Source organism: Oncorhynchus keta, chromosome 30 (genome assembly GCF_023373465.1).
Source record: "Oncorhynchus keta strain PuntledgeMale-10-30-2019 chromosome 30, Oket_V2, whole genome shotgun sequence".
Classification (NCBI taxonomy): Eukaryota; Metazoa; Chordata; class Actinopteri; order Salmoniformes; family Salmonidae; genus Oncorhynchus; species Oncorhynchus keta.
In genome coordinates this window covers 8,545,705-8,563,822 of record NC_068450.1, presented here as the reverse complement: position 1 = coordinate 8,563,822, position 18,118 = coordinate 8,545,705, and the positions used below count along the sequence as shown (strand labels likewise).

Here is an 18,118-nt window from a genome sequence, read left to right as displayed (position 1 = left end):
CCTCACCGCTAGGCTACCTCACCGCTAGGATACCTCACCGCTAGGCTGCCTCACCGCTAGGCTGCCTCACCGCTGGGCTGCCTCACCGCTATGCTGCCTCACCGCTAGGCTACCTCACCGCTAGGCTGCCTCACCGCTAGGTTGCCTCACCGCTGGCTGCCTCACCGCTGGGCTGCCTCACCGCTGGGCTGCCTCACCGCTAGCCTGCCTCACCGCTAGGCTACCTCACCGCTGGGCTGCCTCACCGCTAGGCTACCTCACCGCTAGGCTACCTCACCGCTAGGCTACCTCACCGCTAGGCTACCTCACCGCTAGGCTACCTCACCGCTAGGCTACCTCACCGCTAGGCTACCTCACCACTAGGATACCTCACCTGTAGGATACCTCACCGCTAGGCTGCCTCACCGCTGGGCTGCCTCACCGCTAGGCTACCTCACCGCTAGGCTGCCTCACCGCTAGGCTGCCTCACCGCTAGGCTGCCTCACCGCTGGGCTGCCTCACCGCTAGACTGCCTCACCGCTAGGCTACCTCACCGCTAGGATACCTCACCGCTAGGATACCTCACCGCTAGGATACCTCACCGGTAGGATACCTCACCGCTAGGCTACCTCACCGCTAGGATGCCTTACCGCTAGGATACGTCACCGGTAGGATACCTCACCACTAGGCTACCTCACCGCTGGGCTGCCTCACCGCTAGGCTACCTCACCGCTAGGATACCTCACCGGTAGGATACCTCACCTCTAGGCTGCCTCACCACTAGGATACCTTACCGGTAGGATACCTCACCGCTAGGCTGCCTCACCGCTGGGCTGCCTCACCGCTGTGCTGCCTCACCGCTAGGCAACCTCACCGTTAGGCTGCCTCACCGCTAGGATACCTCACCGCTAGGCTTCCTCACCGCTAGGATACCTCACCGTAGGATACCTCACCGCTAGGCTACCTCACCGCTAGGATACCTCACCACTAGGATACCTCACCGGTAGGATACCTCACCGCTAGGCTACCTCACCGCTAGGCTACCTCACCGCTAGGCTACCTCACCGCTAGGATACCTCACCGCTAGGATACCTCACCGCTAGGCTACCTCACCGCTGGGCTGCCTCACCGCTAGGCTACCTCACCGCTAGGATACCTCACCGCTAGGATACCTCACCTCTAGGCTGCCTCACCGCTAGGATACCTTACCGGTAGGCTACCTCACCGCTGGGCTGCCTCACCGCTAGGCTACCTCACCGCTAGGATACCTCACCGCTAGGATACCTCACCTCTAGGCTGCCTCACCGCTAGGATACCTTACCGCTAGGATACCTCACCGCTAGGATACCTCACCGCTAGGCTGCCTCACCGCTAGGCTGCCTCACCGCTAGGCTGCCTCACCGCTAGGCTGCCTCACCGCTAGGCTGCCTCACCGCTGGCTGCCTCACCGCTGGGCTGCCTCACCGCTAGGCTACCTCACCGCTGGGCTACCTCACCGCTAGGCTACCTCACCTGCTAGGCTACCTCACCGCTGGGCTACCTCACTGCTAGGCTACCTCACCGCTAGGCTACCTCACCACTAGGATACCTCACCGGTAGGATACCTCACCACTAGGCTACCTCACCGCTGGGCTGCCTCACCGCTGGGCTACCTCACCGCTAGGCTGCCTCACCGCTAGGCTGCCTCACCGCTAGGCTGCCTCACCGCTGGGCTGCCTCACCGCTAGGCTGCCTCCTCACCGCTAGGCTACCTCACCTCACCGCTAGGCTACCTCACCGCTGGGCTGCCTCACCGCTGGGCTGCCTCACCGCTAGGATACCTCACCGCTAGGCTGCCTCACCGCTGGGCTGCCTCACCGCTAGGCTACCTCACCGCTAGGATACCTCACCGCTAGGATACCTCACCTCTAGGCTGCCTCACCGCTAGGATACCTTACCGGTAGGATACCTCACCGCTAGACTGCCTCACCGCTAGGCTACCTCACTGCTAGGCTACCTCACCGCTAGGCTACCTCACCGCTAGGATACCTCACCGCTAGGCTGCCTCACCGCTAGGCTGCCTCACCGCTAGGCTGCCTCACCGCTAGGCTGCCTCACCGCTAGGCTACCTCACCGCTAGGCTGCCTCACCGCTAGGCTACCTCACCGCTAGGCTACCTCACCGCTAGGCTACCTCACCGCTAGGCTACCTCACCGCTAGGCTACCTCACCGCTAGGCTACCTCACCGCTAGGCTACCTCACCGCTAGGCTGCCTCACCGCTAGGCTGCCTCACCGCTGGGCTGCCTCACCGCTAGCCTGCCTCACCGCTAGGCTACCTCACCGCTAGGCTACCTCACCGCTAGGCTACCTCACCGCTAGGCTACCTGCTAGGCTGCCTCACCGCTAGGCTGCCTCACCGCTAGGCTGCCTCACCGCTGGCTGCCTCACCGCACTGGGCTGCCTCACCGCTAGGCTACCTCACCGCTAGGCTTCCTCACCGCTAGGCTGCCTCACCGCTGGGCTGCCTCACCGCTAGACTGCCTCACCGCTAGGCTACCTCACCGCTAGGCTACCTCACCGCTAGGCTACCTCACCGCTGGGCTGCCTCACCGCTAGGATACCTCACCGCTAGGCTGGCTGCTGCCTCACCGCTGGGCTGCCTCACCGCTAGGCTGCCTCACCGCTAGGCTGCCTCACCGCTAGGCTACCTCACCGCTAGGATACCTCACCGCTAGGCTGCCTCACCGCTAGGATACCTCACCGCTAGGATACCTCACCGCTAGGATACCTCACCACTAGGCTACCTCACCACTAGGCTACCTCACCGCTAGGCTACCTCACCGCTAGGCTACCTCACCGCTAGGCTACCTCACCGCTAGGCTGCCTCACCGCTAGGCTACCTCACCGCTAGGGATACCTCACCGCTAGGCTGCCTCACCGCTAGGCTACCTCACCGCTAGGCTACCTCACCGCTAGGATACCTCACCGCTAGGATACCTCACCGCTAGGATACCTCACCGCTAGGATACCTCACTGCTAGGCTACCTCACTGCTAGGCTACCTCACCGCTAGGATACCTCACCACTAGGCTACCTCACCGCTGGGCTGCCTCACCGCTAGGCTACCTCACCGCTAGGATACCTCACCGGTAGGATACCTCACCTCTCGGCTGCCTCACCGCTAGGATACCTTACCGGTAGGATACCTCACCGCTAGGCTGCCTCACCGCTAGGCTTCCTCACCGCTGTGTTGCCTCACCGCTAGGCTGCCTCACCGTTAGGCTGCCTCACCGCTAGGATACCTCACCGCTAGGATACCTCACCGCTAGGATACCTCACCGCTAGGCTACCTCACCGCTAGGCTGCCTCACCGCTCGGCTGCCTCACCGCTAGGCTGCCTCACCGCTAGGCTGCCTCACCGCTTGGCTGCCTCACCACTGGGCTGCCTCACCGCTAGGCTTCCTCACCGCTAGGCTGCCTCACCGCTGGGCTGCCTCACCGCTGGGCTGCCTCACCGCTAGGCTGCCTCACCGCTGGGCTGCCTCACCGCTAGGACTGCCTCACCGCTAGGCTACCTCACCGCTAGGCTACCTCACCACTAGGATACCTCACCGTGGGATACCTCACCGCTAGGCTGCCTCACCGCTAGGCTGCCTCACCGCTAGGCTGCCTCACCGCTGGGCTGCTTCACCGCTAGGTATGCCTCACCGCTGGGATACCTCACCGCTAGGATACCTCACCGCTAGGCTACCTCACCGCTAGGCTACCTCACCGCTAGGGCTACCTCACCGCTAGGATGCCTCACCGCTGGGCTAGGCTGCCTCACCGCTAGGCTACCTCACCGCTAGGCTACCTCACCGCTAGGCTACCTCACCGCTAGGCTACCTCACCGCTAGGATACCTCACCGCTAGGCTACCTCACCGCTAGGCTGCCTCACCGCTAGGCTGCCTCACCGCTAGGCTACCTCACCGCTAGGCTACCTCACCACTAGGATGCCTCACCGCTAGGATACCTCACCACTAGGCTACCTCACCGCTGGGCTGCCTCACCGCTGGGCTACCTCACCGCTAGGCTGCCTCACCGCTAGGCTGCCTCACCGCTAGGCTGCCTCACCGCTGGGCTGCCTCACCGCTGGGCTGCCTCACCGCTAGGCTGCCTCACTGCTAGGCTACCTCACCGCTAGGCTACCTCACCGCTGGGCTGCCTCACCGCTGGGATACCTCACCGCTAGGCTGCCTCACCGCTAGGCTGCCTCACCGCTGGGCTGCCTCACCGCTAGGCTACCTCACCGCTAGGCTTCCTCACCGCTAGGCTGCCTCACCGCTGGGCTGCCTCACCGCTAGCTGCCTCACCGCTAGGCTACCTCACCACTAGGCTACCTCACCGCTAGGCTACCTCACCGCTGGGCTGCCTCACCGCTAGGATACCTCACCGCTAGGCTGCCTCACAGCTTGGCTGCCTCACCGCTGGGCTGCCTCACCGCTAGGATACCTCACCGCTAGGCTTCCTCACCGCTAGGCTACCTCACCGCTAGGATACCTCACCGCTAGGATACCTCACCGCTAGGATACCTCACCGCTAGGCTACCTCACCACTAGGCTACCTCACCACTAGGCTACCTCACTGCTAGGCTACCTCACCGCTAGGCTACCTCACCGCTAGGCTGCCTCACCGCTAGGATACCTCACCGCTAGGCTTCCTCACCGCTAGGCTACCTCACCGCTAGGCTACCTCACCGCTAGGCTACCTCACCGCTAGGATACCTCACCGCTAGGATACCTCACCGGTAGGATACCTCACCGGTAGGATACCTCACTGCTAGGCTACCTCACCGCTAGGCTACCTCACCGCTAGGATACCTCACCACTAGGCTACCTCACCGCTGGGCTGCCTCACCGCTAGGCTACCTCACCGCTAGGATACCTCACCGCTAGGATACCTCACCTCTCGGCTGCCTCACCGCTAGGATACCTCACCGGTAGGGATACCGCCTCACCGCTAGACTGCCTCACCGCTAGGCTTCACCTCAGGCCGCTGTGCTGCCTCACCGCTAGGCTGCCTCACCGCTGGCTGCTTCACCACTGGCTGCTCACCGCTAGTATACCTCACCGCTAGGATACCTCACCGCTAGGCTGCCTCACCGCTAGGCTGCCTCACCGCTGGACTGCCTCACCGCTAGGCTACCTCACCGCTAGGCTACCTCACCACTAGGATACCTCACCGGTAGGATACCTCACCACTAGGCTACCTCACCGCTGGGCTGCCTCACCGCTAGGATACCTCACCGCTAGGCTGCCTCACCGCTAGGCTGCCTCACCGCTAGGCTGCCTCACCGCTGGGCTGCCTCACCGCTAGGCTACCTCACCGCTAGGATACCTCACCGCTAGGATACCTCACCGCTAGGATACCTCACCGGTAGGATACCTCACCGCTAGGCTACCTCACCGCTAGAATACCTCACCGGTAGGATACCTCACTGCTAGGCTACCTCACCTCTAGGCTACCTCACTGCTAGGCTACCTCACCGCTAGGCTACCTCACCGCTAGGATACCTCACCGGTAGGATACCTCACCACTAGGCTGCCTCACCGCTGGGCTGCCTCACCGCTAGGCTACCTCACCGCTAGGATAGCTCACCGCTAGGATACCTCACCGCTAGGCTGCCTCACCGCTAGGATACCTCACCGGTAGGATACCTCACCGCTAGGCTACCTCACCGCTAGGATACCTCACCGCTAGAATACCTCACCGGTAGGATACCTCACCGCTAGGCTACCTCACCTCTAGGCTACCTCACTGCTAGGCTACCTCACCGCTAGGCTACCTCACCGCTAGGATACCTCACCGGTAGGATACCTCACCGGTAGGATACCTCACCACTAGGCTGCCTCACCGCTGGGCTGCCTCACCGCTAGGCTACCTCACCGCTAGGATAGCTCACCGCTAGGATACCTCACCTCTAGGCTGCCTCACCGCTAGGATACCTTACCGGTAGGATACCTCACCGCTAGGCTGCCTCACCGCTGGGCTGCCTCACCGCTGTGCTGCCTCACCGCTAGGCTGCCTCACCGTTACGCTGCCTCACCGCTAGGATACCTCACCGCTAGGCTTCCTAACCGCTAGGCTGCCTCACCGCTGGGCTGCCTCACCGCTAGGCTGCCTCACCGCTAGGCTACCTCACCGCTAGGCTACCTCACCGCTAGGATACCTCACCACTAGGCTACCTCACCGCTAGGCTGCCTCACCGCTAGGATACCTCACCGCTAGGCTGCCTCACCGCTGTGCTGCTTCACCGTTAGTATACCTCACCGCTAGGCTGCCTCACCGCTGGGCTGCCTCACCGCTAGGATACCTCACTGCTAGGATACCTCACCTCTCGGCTGCCTCACCGCTAGGATACCTTACCGGTAGGATACCTCACCGCTAGGCTGCCTCACCGCTAGGCTTCCTCACCGCTGTGTTGCCTCACCGCTAGGCTGCCTCACCGTTAGGCTGCCTCACCGCTAGGATACCTCACCGCTAGGATACCTCACCGCTAGGCTTCCTCACCGCTAGGCTGCCTCACCGCTGGGCTGCCTCACCGCTAGGCTGCCTCACCGCTGGGCTGCCTCACCGCTAGACTGCCTCACCGCTAGGCTACCTCACCGCTAGGCTACCTCACCGCTAGGATACCTCACCGGTAGGATACCTCACCACTAGGCTACCTCACCGCTAGGCTGCCTCACCGCTAGGATACCTCACCGCTAGGCTGCCTCACCGCTGGGCTGCTTCACCGCTAGTATACCTCTCCGCTAGGATACCTCACCGCTAGGATACCTCACCGGTATGATACCTCACTGCTAGGCTACCTCACCGCTAGGCTACCTCACCGCTAGGATACCTCACCGCTAGGCTGCCTCACCGCTAGGCTGCCTCACCGCTGGGCTGCCTCACCGCTAGGCTGCCTCACCGCTAGGCTACCTCACCGCTAGGCTACCTCACCGCTAGGCTACCTCACCGCTAGGATACCTCACCGCTAGGCTACCTCACCGCTAGGCTGCCTCACCGCTGGGCTGCCTCACTGCTGGGCTGCCTCACCGCTAGCCTGCCTCACCGCTAGGCTACCTCACCGCTGGGCTGCCTCACCGCTAGGCTACCTCACCGCTAGGCTACCTCACCGCTAGGCTGCCTCACCGCTAGGCTGCCTCACCGCTGGGCTGCCTCACCGCTAGACTGCCTCACCGCTAGGCTACCTCACCGCTGGGCTGCCTCACCGCTAGGCTACCTCACCGCTAGTCTACCTCACCGCTAGGCTACCTCACCGCTGTGCTGCCTCACCGCTAGGCTACCTCACCGCTAGGCTGCCTCACCGCTAGGATACCTCACCGCTAGGCTGCCTCACCGCTGGGCTGCTTCACCGCTAGTATACCTCACCGCTAGGATACCTCACCGCTAGGATACCTCACCGGTAGGATACCTCACTGCTAGGCTACCTCACCGCTAGGCTGCCTCACCGCTAGGCTGCCTCACCGCTGGGCTGCTTCACCGCTAGTATACCTCACCGCTAGGATACCTCACCGCTAGGATACCTCACCGGTAGGATACCTCACCGCTAGGCTACCTCACCGCTAGGCTGCCTCACCGCTAGGCTGCCTCACCGCTGGGCTGCCTCACCGCTAGGATACCTCACCGCTAGGATACCTCACCGCTAGGATACCTCACCGCTAGGATACCTCACCGCTAGGCTACCTCACCGCTAGGCTGCCTCACCGCTAGGCTGCCTCACCGCTGGGCTGCTCACCGCTAGTATACCTCACCGCTAGGATACCTCACCGCTAGGATACCTCACCGGTAGGATGCCTCACTGCTAGGCTACCTCACCGCTAGGCTGCCTCACCGCTGGGCTGCCTCACCGCTGGGCTGCCTCACCGCTAGGATGCCTCACCGCTAGGATACCTCACCGCTAGGATACCTCACCGCTAGGATACCTCACCGCTAGGATACCTCACCGCTAGGATACCTCACCGCTAGGCTACCTCACCGCTAGGATACCTCACCGCTAGAATACCTCACCGGTGGGATACCTCACTGCTAGGCTACCTCACCTCTAGGCTACCTCACTGCTAGGCTACCTCACCGCTAGGCTACCTCACCGCTAGGATACCTCACCGCTAGGATACCTCACCACTAGGCTGCCTCACCGCTGGGCTGCCTCACCGCTAGGCTACCTCACCGCTAGGATAGCTCACCGCTAGGATACCTCACCTCTAGGCTGCCTCACCGCTAGGATACCTCACCGGTAGGATACCTCACCGCTAGGCTACCTCACCGCTAGGATACCTCACCGCTAGAATACCTCACCGGTAGGATACCTCACTGCTAGGCTACCTCACCGCTAGGCTACCTCACCGCTAGGCTACCTCACCGCTAGGCTACCTCACCGCTAGGATACCTCACCGGTAGGATACCTCACCACTAGGCTGCCTCACCGCTGGGCTGCCTCACCGCTAGGCTACCTCACCGCTAGGATAGCTCACCGCTAGGATACCTCACCTCTAGGCTGCCTCACCGCTAGGATACCTTACCGGTAGGATACCTCACCGCTAGGCTGCCTCAGGCTGCCTCACCGCTGGGCTGCCTCACCGCTGTGCTGCCTCACCGCTAGGCTGCCTCACCCTAGGTGCCTCACTGCCTCACCGCTGGGATACCTCACCGCTAGGCTTCCTCACCGCTGGGCTGCCTCACCGCTGGGCTGCCTCACCGCTAGGATACCTCACCGCTAGGCTGCCTCACCGCTGTGCTGCTTCACCGTTAGTATACCTCACCGCTAGGCTGCCTCACCGCTGGGCTGCCTCACCGCTAGGATACCTCACCGCTAGGCTGCCTCACCGCTGTGCTGCTTCACCGTTAGTATACCTCACCGCTAGGCTGCCTCACCGCTGGGCTGCCTCACCGCTAGGATACCTCACTGCTAGGATACCTCACCTCTCGGCTGCTTCACCGCTAGGATACCTTACCGGTAGGCTGCCTCACCGCTAGGCTTCCTCACCGCTGTGTTGCCTCACCGCTAGGCTGCCTCACCGTTAGGCTGCCTCACCGCTAGGCTGCCTCACCGTTAGGCTGCCTCACCGCTAGGATACCTCACCGCTAGGCTTCCTCACCGCTAGGCTGCCTCACCGCTGGGCTGCCTCACCGCTAGGCTGCCTCACCGCTGGGCTGCCTCACCGCTAGACTGCCTCACCGCTAGGCTACCTCACCGCTAGGCTACCTCACCGCTAGGATACCTCACCGGTAGGATACCTCACCACTAGGCTACCTCACCGCTAGGCTGCCTCACCGCTAGGATACCTCACCGCTAGGCTGCCTCACCGCTGGGCTGCTTCACCGCTAGTATACCTCACCGCTAGGATACCTCACCGCTAGGATACCTCACCCGGTATGATACCTCACTGCTAGGCTACCCTCACCGCTAGGCTACCTCACCGCTAGGCTACCTCACCGCTAGGCTGCCTCACCGCTAGGCTGCCTCACCGCTGGGCTGCCTCACCGCTAGGCTGCCTCACCGCTAGGCTACCTCACCGCTAGGCTACCTCACCGCTAGGCTACCTCACCGCTAGGATACCTCACCGCTAGGCTACCTCACCGCTAGGCTGCCTCACCGCTGGGCTGCCTCACTGCTGGGCTGCCTCACCGCTAGCCTGCCTCACCGCTAGGCTACCTCACCGCTGGGCTGCCTCACCGCTAGGCTACCTCACCGCTAGGCTACCTCACCGCTAGGCTACCTCACCGCTAGGCTACCTCACCGCTAGGCTACCTCACTGCTAGGCTACCTCACCGCTAGGCTACCTCACCACTAGGATACCTCACCGGTAGGATACCTCACCACTAGGCTGCCTCACCGCTGGGCTGCCTCACCGCTAGGATACCTCACCGCTAGGCTGCCTCACCGCTAGGCTGCCTCACCGCTTGGCTGCCTCACCACTGGGCTGCCTCACCGCTAGACTGCCTCACCGCTAGGCTACCTCACCGCTAGGCTACCTCACCGCTAGGATACCTCACCGCTAGGATACCTCACCGGTAGGATACCTCACCGCTAGGCTACCTCACCGCTAGGATACCTCACCGCTAGGATACCTCACCGCTAGGATACCTCACCGGTAGGATACCTCACTGCTAGGCTACCTCACCGCTAGGCTACCTCACCGGTAGGATACCTCACCACTAGGCTACCTCACCGCTGGGCTGCCTCACCGCTAGGCTACCTCACCGCTAGGATACCTCACCGGTAGGATACCTCACCTCTAGGCTGCCTCACCGCTAGGATACCTTACCGGTAGGATACCTCACCGCTAGGCTGCCTCACCGCTGGGCTGCCTCACCGCTAGGCTGCCTCACCGCTAGGCTGCCTCACCGTTAGGCTGCCTCACCGCTAGGCTGCCTCACCGCTAGGATACCTCACCGCTAGGATACCTCACCGCTAGGATACCTCACCGGTAGGATACCTCACCGCTAGGATACCTCACCGCTAGGATACCTCACCGCTAGGCTACCTCACCGCTAGGATACCTCACCGCTAGGATACCTCACCGCTAGGCTCACCCTAGGCACCTCACCGCTAGGCTACCTCACCGCTAGGCTACCTCACCGCTAGGCTACCTCACCGCTAGGCTACCTCACCGCTAGGATACCTCACCGCTAGGCTGCCTCACCACTAGGCTACCTCACCGCTGGGCTGCCTCACCGCTAGGCTACCTTACCGGTAGGATACCTCACCGCTAGGCTGCCTCACCGTTACGCTGCCTCACCGCTAGGATACCTCACCGCTAGACTTCCTCACCGCTAGGCTGCCTCACCGCTAGGCTGCCTCACCGCTGGGCTGCCTCACCGCTAGACTGCCTCACCGCTAGGCTACCTCACCGCTAGGATACCTCACCGGTAGGATACCTCACCACTAGGCTAGCTCACCGCTAGGCTGCCTCACCGCTAGTATACCTCAACGCTAGGCTGCCTCACCGCTGTGCTGCTTCACCGCTAGTATACCTCACCGCTAGGAGACCTCACCGCTAGGCTACCTCACCGCTAGGCTACCTCACCGCTGGGCTGCCTCACCGCTAGGCTACCTCACCGCTAGGCTACCTCACCGCTAGGCTGCCTCACCGCTAGGCTGCCTCACCGCTGGGCTGCCTCACCGCTAGACTGCCTCACCGCTGGGCTACCTCACCGCTGGGCTGCCTCACCTGCTAGGCTACCTCACCGCTAGGCTACCTCACCGCTAGGCTACCTCACCGCTGTGCTGCCTCACCGCTAGGCTACCTCACCGCTAGGCTACCTCACCGCTAGGCTACCTCACCGCTAGGATACCTCACCGCTAGGCTGCCTCACCGCTAGGATACCTCACCGCTAGGCTGCCTCACCGCTGGGCTGCTTCACCGCTAGTATACCTCACCGCTAGGATACCTCACCGCTAGGATACCTCACCGGTAGGATACCTCACTGCTAGGCTACCTCACCGCTAGGCTGCCTCACCGCTAGGCTGCCTCACCGCTGCGCTGCTTCACCGCTGCGCTGCTTCACCGCTAGTATACCTCACCGCTAGGATACCTCACCGCTAGGCTGCCTCACCGCTAGGCTGCCTCACCGCTGGACTGCCTCACCGCTAGGCTACCTCACCGCTAGGCTACCTCACCACTAGGATACCTCACCGGTAGGATACCTCACCACTAGGCTACCTCACCGCTGGGCTGCCTCACCGCTAGGATACCTCACCGCTAGGCTGCCTCACCGCTAGGCTGCCTCACCACTGGGCTGCCTCACCGCTAGACTGCCTCACCGCTAGGATACCTCACCGCTAGGATACCTCACCGCTAGGATACCTCACCGCTAGGATACCTCACCGCTAGGATACCTCACCGCTAGGATACCTCACCGCTAGGCTACCACACCGCTAGGATACCTCACCGCTAGAATACCTCACCGGTAGGATACCTCACTGCTAGGCTACCTCACCTCTAGGCTACCTCACTGCTAGGCTACCTCACCGCTAGGATACCTCACCGCTAGGATACCTCACCGGTAGGATACCTCACCACTAGGCTGCCTCACCGCTGGGCTGCCTCACCGCTAGGCTACCTCACCGCTAGGATAGCTCACCGCTAGGATACCTCACCTCTAGGCTGCCTCACCGCTAGGATACCTTACCGGTAGGATACCTCACCGCTAGGCTGCCTCACCGCTGGGCTGCCTCACCGCTGTGCTGCCTCACCGCTAGGCTGCCTCACCGCTACGCTGCCTCACCGCTAGGATACCTCACCGCTAGGCTTCCTCACCGCTAGGCTGCCTCACCGCTGGGCTGCCTCACCGCTAGGCTGCCTCACCGCTAGGCTACCTCACCGCTAGGCTACCTCACCGCTAGGATACCTCACCACTAGGCTACCTCACTGCTAGGCTGCCTCACCGCTAGGATACCTCACCGCTAGGCTGCCTCACCGCTGTGCTGCTTCACCGTTAGTATACCTCACCGCTAGGCTGCCTCACCGCTGGGCTGCCTCACTGCTAGGATACCTCACTGCTAGGATACCTCACCGCTAGGCTGCCTCACCGCTGGGCTGCCTCACCGCTAGACTGCCTCACCGCTAGGCTACCTCACTGCTAGGCTACCTCACCGCTAGGCTACCTCACCGCTAGGCTACCTCACCGCTAGGATACCCCACCACTAGGCTACCTCACCGCTAGGCTGCCTCACCGCTAGGATACCTCACCGCTAGGCTGCCTCACCGCTAGGATACCTCACTGCTAGGATACCTCACCGCTAGGCTGCCTCACCGCTGGGCTGCCTCACCGCTAGACTGCCTCACCGCTAGGCTACCTCACTGCTAGGCTACCTCACCGCTAGGCTACCTCACCGCTAGGATACCTCACCGCTAGGCTGCCTCACCGCTAGCCTGCCTCACCGCTAGCCTGCCTCACCGCTAGGCAACCTCACCGCTGGGCTGCCTCACCGCTGGGCTAGGCCTCACCGCTAGGCTGCCTCACCGCTCAGGCTGATACCTCACCGCTAGGCTACCTCACCGCTAGGCTACCTCACCGCTAGGCTACCTCACCGCTAGGCTACCTCACCGCTAGGCTGCCTCACCGCTGGGCTGCCTCACCGCTAGACTGCCTCACCGCTAGGCTACCTCACCGCTAGGCTACCTCACCGCTAGGCTACCTCACCACTAGGGTACCTCACCGCTAGGCTACCTCACCGCTAGGATACCTCACCGCTAGGCTGCCTCACCGCTAGGATACCTCACCGCTAGGCTGCCTCACCGCTGGGCTGCTTCACCGCTAGTATACCTCACCGCTAGGATACCTCACCGCTAGGATACCTCACCGGTAGGATACCTCACTGCTAGGCTACCTCACCGCTAGGCTGCCTCACCGCTGCGCTGCTTCACCGCTAGTATACCTCACCGCTAGGATACCTCACCGCTAGGATACCTCACCGCTAGGCTGCCTCACCGCTAGGCTACCTCACCGCTAGGCTACCTCACCGCTAGGCTACCCCACCACTAGGATACCTCACCGGTAGGATACCTCACCACTAGGCTACCTCACCGCTAGGCTGCCTCACCGCTGGGCTGCTTCACCGCTAGTATACCTCACCGCTAGGATACCTCACCGCTAGGATACCTCACCGGTATGATACCTCACTGCTAGGCTACCTCACCGCTAGGCTACCTCACCGCTAGGATACCTCACCGCTAGGCTGCCTCACCGCTAGGCTGCCTCACCGCTAGGCTGCCTCACCGCTAGGCTGCCTCACCGCTAGGCTACCTCACCGCTAGGCTACCTCACCGCTAGGCTACCTCACCGCTAGGATACCTCACCGCTAGGATACCTCACCGCTAGGATACCTCACCGCTAGGCTGCCTCACCGCTGGGCTGCCTCACCGCTAGGCTGCCTCACCGCTAGGCTACCTCACCGCTAGGCTACCTCACCACTAGGCTACCTCACCGCTAGGCTACCTCACCTCACCGCTAGGCTGCCTCACCGCTAGGATACCTCACCGCTAGGCTGCCTCACCGCTGGGCTGCTTCACCGCTAGTATACCTCACCGCTAGGATACCTCACCGCTAGGATACCTCACCGGTAGGATACCTCACTGCTAGGCTACCTCACCGCTAGGCTGCCTCACCGCTGCGCTGCCTCACCGCTAGTATGCCTCACCGCTAGGATCACCTCACCGCTAGGCTGCCTCACCGCTAGGCTACCTCACCGCTAGGCTACCTCACCGCTAGGCTACCCCACCACTAGGATGCCTCACCGCTGGGCTGCCTCACCACTAGGCTACCTCACCGCTGGGCTGCCTCACCGCTAGGATACCTCACCGCTAGGCTGCCTCACCGCTAGGCTGCCTCACCACTGGGCTACCTCACCGCTAGGATACCTCACCGCTAGGATACCTCACCGCTAGGATACCTCACCGCTAGGCTACCTCACCGCTAGGATACCTCACCACTAGGATACCTCACAGGTAGGATACCTCACTGCTAGGCTACCTCACCGCTAGGCTACCTCACTGCTAGGATACCTCACCGCTAGGCTTCCTCACCGCTAGGCTGCCTCACCACTGGGCTGCCTCACCGCTGGGCTGCCTCACCGCTAGGCTACCTCACCGCTAGGCTACCTCACCGCTAGGATCCTCACCGCTAGGGATACCTCACCACTAGGCTACCTCACCGCTAGGCTGCCTCACCGCTGGGCTGCTTCACCGCTAGTATACCTCACCGCTAGGATACCTCACCGCTAGGATACCTCACCGGCTATGATGCCTCACTGCTAGGCTACCTCACCGCTAGGCTACCTCACCGCTAGGATACCTCACCGCTAGGCTGCCTCACCGCTAGGCTGCCTCACCGCTAGGCTGCCTCACCGCTAGACTGCCTCACCGCTAGGCTACCTCACCGCTAGGCTACCTCACCGCTAGGCTACCTCACCGCTAGGCTACCTCACCGCTAGGATACCTCACCGCTAGGATACCTCACCGCTAGGCTGCCTCACCGCTGGGCTGCCTCACCGCTGGGCTGCCTCACCGCTAGACTGCCTCACCGCTAGGCTGCCTCACCGCTGGGCTGCCTCACCGCTAGGCTACCTCACCGCTAGGCTACCTCACCGCTAGGCTACCTCACCGCTGAGCTGCCTCACCGCTAGGCTGCCTCACCGCTGGGCTGCTTCACCGCTAGTATACCTCACCGCTAGGATACCTCACCGCTAGGATACCTCACCGGTAGGATACCTCACTGCTAGGCTACCTCACCGCTAGGCTGCCTCACCGCTAGGCTGCCTCACCGCTGCGCTGCTTCACCGCTGCGCTGCTTCACCGCTAGTATACCTCACCGCTAGGATACCTCACCGCTAGGCTGCCTCACCGCTAGGCTGCCTCACCGCTGGACTGCCTCACCGCTAGGCTACCTCACCGCTAGGCTACCTCACCACTAGGATACCTCACCGGTAGGATACCTCACCACTAGGCTACCTCACCGCTGGGCTGCCTCACCGCTAGGATACCTCACCGCTAGGCTGCCTCACCGCTAGGCTGCCTCACCACTGGGCTGCCTCACCGCTAGACTGCCTCACCGCTAGGATACCTCACCGCTAGGATACCTCACCGCTAGGATACCTCACCGCTAGGATACCTCACCGGTAGGATACCTCACCGCTAGGCTACCTCACCGCTAGGCTACCACACCGCTAGGATACCTCACCGCTAGAATACCTCACCGGTAGGATACCTCACTGCTAGGCTACCTCACCTCTAGGCTACCTCACTGCTAGGCTACCTCACCGCTAGGCTACCTCACCGCTAGGATACCTCACCGGTAGGATACCTCACCACTAGGCTGCCTCACCGCTGGGCTGCCTCACCGCTAGGCTACCTCACCGCTAGGATAGCTCACCGCTAGGATACCTCACCTCTAGGCTGCCTCACCGCTAGGATACCTTACCGGTAGGATACCTCACCGCTAGGCTGCCTCACCGCTACGCTGCCTCACCGCTAGGATACCTCACCGCTAGGCTTCCTCACCGCTAGGCTGCCTCACCGCTGGGCTGCCTCACCGCTAGGCTGCCTCACCGCTAGGCTACCTCACCGCTAGGCTACCTCACCGCTAGGATACCTCACCACTAGGCTACCTCACTGCTAGGCTGCCTCACCGCTAGGATACCTCACCGCTAGGCTGCCTCACCGCTGTGCTGCTTCACCGTTAGTATACCTCACCGCTAGGCTGCCTCACCGCTGGGCTGCCTCACCGCTAGGATACCTCACTGCTAGGATACCTCACCGCTAGGCTGCCTCACCGCTGGGCTGCCTCACCGCTAGACTGCCTCACCGCTAGGCTACCTCACTGCTAGGCTACCTCACCGCTAGGCTACCTCACCGCTAGGCTACCTCACCGCTAGGATACCCCACCGCTAGGCTGCCTCACCGCTAGGCTGCCTCACCGCTAGGATACCTCACCGCTAGGCTGCCTCACCGCTGTGCTGCTTCACCGTTAGTATACCTCACCGCTAGGCTGCCTCACCGCTGGGCTGCCTCACCGCTAGGATACCTCACTGCTAGGATACCTCACCGCTAGGCTGCCTCACCGCTGGGCTGCCTCACCGCTAGACTGCCTCACCGCTAGGCTACCTCACTGCTAGGCTACCTCACCGCTAGGCTACCTCACCGCTAGGATACCTCACCGCTAGGCTGCCTCACCGCTAGCCTGCCTCACCGCTAGCCTGCCTCACCGCTAGGCAACCTCACCGCTGGGCTGCCTCACCGCTAGGCTACCTCACCGCTAGGCTACCTCACCGCTGGGCTGCCTCACCGCTAGGCTACCTCACCGCTAGGCTACCTCACCGCTAGGCTACCTCACCGCTAGGCTACCTCACCGCTAGGCTGCCTCACCGCTGGGCTGCCTCACCGCTAGACTGCCTCACCGCTAGGCTACCTCACCGCTAGGCTACCTCACCGCTAGGGTACCTCACCACTAGGGTACCTCACCACTAGGCTACCTCACCACTAGGCTACCTCACCGCTAGGATACCTCACCGCTAGGCTGCCCCACCGCTAGGATACCTCACCGCTAGGCTGCCTCACCGCTAGGATACCTCACCGCTAGGGTACCTCACCACTAGGCTACCTCACCGCTAGGATACCTCACCGCTAGGCTGCCCCACCGCTAGGATACCTCACCGCTAGGCTGCCTCACCGCTGGGCTGCTTCACCGCTAGTATACCTCACCGCTAGGATACCTCACCGGTAGGATACCTCACTGCTAGGCTACCTCACCGCTAGGCTGCCTCACCGCTGCGCTGCTTCACCGCTAGTATACCTCACCGCTAGGATACCTCACCGCTAGGCTGCCTCACCGCTAGGCTACCTCACCGCTAGTCTACCTCACCGCTAGGCTACCCCACCACTAGGATACCTCACCGGTAGGATACCTCACCACTAGGCTACCTCACCGCTGGGCTGCCTCACCGCTAGGATACCTCACCGCTAGGCTGCCTCACCGCTAGGCTGCCTCACCACTGGGCTACCTCACCGCTAGGATACCTCACCGGTAGGATACCTCACCGCTAGGCTACCTCACCGCTAGGATACCTCACCACTAGGATACCTCACAGGTAGGATACCTCACTGCTAGGCTACCTCACCGCTAGGCTACCTCACTGCTAGGATACCTCACCGCTAGGCTTCCTCACCGCTAGGCTGCCTCACCACTGGGCTGCCTCACCGCTGGGCTGCCTCACCGCTAGGCTACCTCACCGCTAGGCTACCTCACCGCTAGGATCCCTCACCGCTAGGATACCTCACCACTAGGCTACCTCACCGCTAGGCTGCCTCACCGCTGGGCTGCTTCACCGCTAGTATACCTCACCGCTAGGATACCTCACCGCTAGGATACCTCACCGGTATGATACCTCACTGCTAGGCTACCTCACCGCTAGGCTACCTCACCGCTAGGATACCTCACCGCTAGGCTGCCTCACCGCTAGGCTGCCTCACCGCTGGGCTGCCTCACCGCTAGACTGCCTCACCGCTAGGCTACCTCACCTCACCGCTCACCGGATACCTCACCGCTAGGATACCTCACCGCTAGGATACCTCACCGCTAGGCTGCCTCACCGCTGGGCTGCCTCACCGCTGGGCT

The 18,118-nt window shown here is 62.4% G+C and overlaps 1 long non-coding RNA gene across 1 annotated transcript; it reads right to left on the bottom strand.

Annotated features, from left to right (window-relative positions):
- Positions 1 to 8,215: 8,215 nt before the first annotated feature.
- On the bottom strand, positions 8,216 to 12,203 carry LOC127913732 (uncharacterized). The gene is made up of 3 exons (XR_008086600.1): positions 12,148 to 12,203; positions 10,217 to 10,280; positions 8,216 to 8,246 (listed from the first exon to the last, which is right to left on the bottom strand). It is a non-coding gene; the product is annotated as an uncharacterized LOC127913732 (long non-coding RNA).
- Between the last annotated feature and the right edge of the window lie 5,915 nt (positions 12,204 to 18,118).